This window comes from Centruroides sculpturatus, unplaced genomic scaffold (assembly GCF_000671375.1).
Source record: "Centruroides sculpturatus isolate CEXI.00-Female unplaced genomic scaffold, Cexi_2.0 scaffold590, whole genome shotgun sequence".
Lineage (NCBI taxonomy): Eukaryota > Metazoa > Arthropoda > Arachnida > Scorpiones > Buthidae > Centruroides > Centruroides sculpturatus.
In genome coordinates, this window is record NW_019384761.1 from 286,334 (window position 1) to 289,529 (window position 3,196).

Consider the following 3,196-nt stretch of genomic DNA (forward strand, 5'->3'; position numbering starts at 1 on the left):
TCTTGTTTCTTCTGATTCTATGTCACGACTTGGTGCATTTATAGACACTTGGCAAATAATTCCATCACCTACATTTACTTCTTACAGAAACGCGTTTCGGGCTTTCGCCCCTCTTCAGTCTGTTACGTCGATAGTTGTGACTTGTGTGTCCGTACTTCCCGCTCCCTTCCCCTCCCCTCTTTTTTCCCGACTTGACGGACTCCCCCGCATGCCTCGTAATTTGTAACATTACCCTTCTCCGAGTGTTGCACACAGCCTCGCCTGCGACTGTATAATGCGACTATATGCACCAAGTCGTGACATAGAATCAGAAGAAACTTCAGTTTTAATTAAATAAAACTGATCAATAAAATCAAATGAAATGATTGGAAATCTCACCTTCTAACGCAGCAACTTCCTTTGAAGTGGAATCAACCTTATTCATTTCAGTTTCTGTTATAAAAATATTGGAAAAATTGATAAAATTATACAATAAATATCAAATAACATATTAAATACAGCATACTTATTATTGGCTCAAGTTGAAAGAAGTTAAAAGAATAAAATAGCAATAAGTTAAGTCATAGAATATTCATCAATAACAATGATAGAAATCTTTACTAATCAGCACTCATTTTTATATTAATAAATACTTTTAATCTTTTTAAAAACCGTTTTCAGGTTCTTCCATAATAATATAGATTAAAAACAATTAAAAACATCAAGCTTCCTTTAAATTAGATTTAGATGATAAAATTCCTTTCAATGATAAATGTTATTGAAATTATTTAAAGGTCTTTTAAAAAGACCAAAAATACTCATTAAATTAAAAACTGGTGCTAGTTAGTAAAGATTTCTATTATTTGATGTTGACAACTTGCTTTTTAAATTTATCAGTAAAATTAAATTAATAGTTTTAACAAAGATTATTTAGATATAATATATGTAAATAATTATGAAATTATAACTATAGCATTTCAAATAAAAAAATTAAGTAATTAATTATACTTTTAAATTAAAGCAAAATATTAAATTCAAACAAATAATTTGGCATTTTCATAATTGTCATCAACCCCATCTGCTAAAGAATTGTTATTTTCAACATTACTAGTCATCTTCATGTTGACAGATGTCAACATCACCTTATATGTTTGAATGGAGTAATCAACTGCTAAGAATTCCTCCACAGTCATGAAATGGTCAATAGAACTACAGTCTTTAAGCTGTTCTAATTTTTCTCCGATATGAATATCTATCTGATCAGTGATGGCTTGAGAAATGGAGATATCTCTTTTTGTTAATGCAGTATGGTTCTATCTTTGCCAATTGCTTGCAGAATGAACTCTCCTACACTTTTGAACATGTTTAAGAAAAATCACAAAAGACAAGTCATCATTAATGCATTTAATAATCTATTTAACTTGGTGTTAATGATAATGTGTTTGAATCACTTTATAATGACTGCATCTAGTATCTGCAGCATTCCAGTACAGCTGGGTAATAGAAACTCGATCCTGCCATTGCTAAGGGTCTCTTCCACACGGCACATGGCATTATCAAAAAGCAAAATTACCTTTCTGTTATTTCTCTTCAAAGGGGTATTAAATTGTTTGAGACATTCTCCAAACTATATAGCAGTCATTCAATCTTTCTTATTTCAATCAAAAATTGACAAAGTGCTGCATTAAAGTTTTTGAAATGCCAATGTTTTCACTTCTCCCAATAACAATGACTTCTGTTTTGTCACTTCCATTACAACTGACATAAAAATGCAACTGAATTCTGTGTTTTGATCCTGGCTGCATACAGTAGAACAGAATACTTCCATCTGTATTTTACACATTCTATAGATCATATTCTTCAATGATGGTAGAGTCTTTGAAGGACTTCAGTGATGACATTTTCATCAATTTCTGCCATTTTACCATGCTTGGTTACTTAGAAAAGATCCATATGTTGTTTAAAACATGCTACCCATCCATTGTTAAAATTAAATCCAGGGATTTCCATCAGACTTCTAAATACAATGATCTAATGTTTATGAAGAGAGACATTTTTCCAGGAACTAAATTTAATATAAACAAACATGTTCCGCTTGCTTGATAAGCTTCCGTCACGTTTCAGAACAAAATTTGTTCTGTAACCTGAAAAAGGTTTATCAATCAGGCTGAAAACATTTGTTTTAATTAAATTTAGTTGCAGGAAAAGTGTGTAAGATGTGTTTAGTGTCTTATATACTGTGAAGTTCCAACTTAACTATTATTTATCAGATGTTTAATTGTCTGTTCTATTTTTGGTTAATTTTTCTTTGCCATTAAAGATACCAGCAATGTCCTAAGGATGATTGACTATAACAAAAAATGGTTAGCAAAAAACTGCTGACTAGATTCCTTAAATGTGTGAGATCTCTCTCTTATAGAAATCACTACCTTCTTCCCCATTATAACTTGAACCACTGATCATTAAAAGCAAATGCTAGTCAAGTTGAGTTTGTATAGAAAACTCATCAGGTTGAGTGTTAGACCTCTACTTGTAGTCGATTGTACAGAAAAGAATAACTACCATTTGGCTTTGATCCCCAAAAACTTGATTGACCATAGAAAAACTTTTGATCTCAAAGTCAATGGTTCATTCTCAGTCCCCTTCCCTGCAAACAATGTTCTGTTCTGTGCATTATGCCTAAGGAGAATGATAAAATTCTACTACAGGTTTAAACACAGTGGGCTGTTTACTGTATGTCTAACTACTTTTGACCACAATACCATACTGTATATATGTCCTTACAAAAGTATTTCATTTTATCTTGTGCTTGCCTTCTAAACTTCCAAAAATAAGTCAAATTTGTAATGAGTATACATGTGCAATCTTATGCGCAAATGCGAACATTTCATAGATTCAGACTTGGTAGTCCAATTAGTCCGAACAAAAGAAATGAATCTACATTTTGACTCGAATACTGATTCCAAATAAAGTATCACACGAGTCTGTAAGACTGACACACTTATTATTTATTAAATGACTTTCAATCAGACTAAAATAAATTTCATAATAGTATAAAAATTTCTCTCTACATAAGCATTTAAATCAATTCAAGTTTCATCTTTAATTAATACATATCATAAATCAGTACATAATAAAGATTTGAAGACCATTAAATTAAATATTCTCTTAAAAATTTACTTTTTATAAGATATAAATATTTTTAAAAATGTAATAT

The 3,196-nt window shown here is 30.6% G+C and overlaps 1 long non-coding RNA gene across 1 annotated transcript in view; it reads right to left on the reverse strand.

Moving 5' to 3' along the window:
* Positions 1–374: 374 nt before the first annotated feature.
* Positions 375–3,196, reverse strand: part of LOC111628811 — a 3,398-nt gene continuing 576 nt past the window's right edge. Inside the window, exon 4 of the long non-coding RNA XR_002757232.1 lies at positions 375–432. This is a non-coding gene — a long non-coding RNA (uncharacterized LOC111628811). The remainder of the gene's footprint in view (positions 433–3,196) is intronic.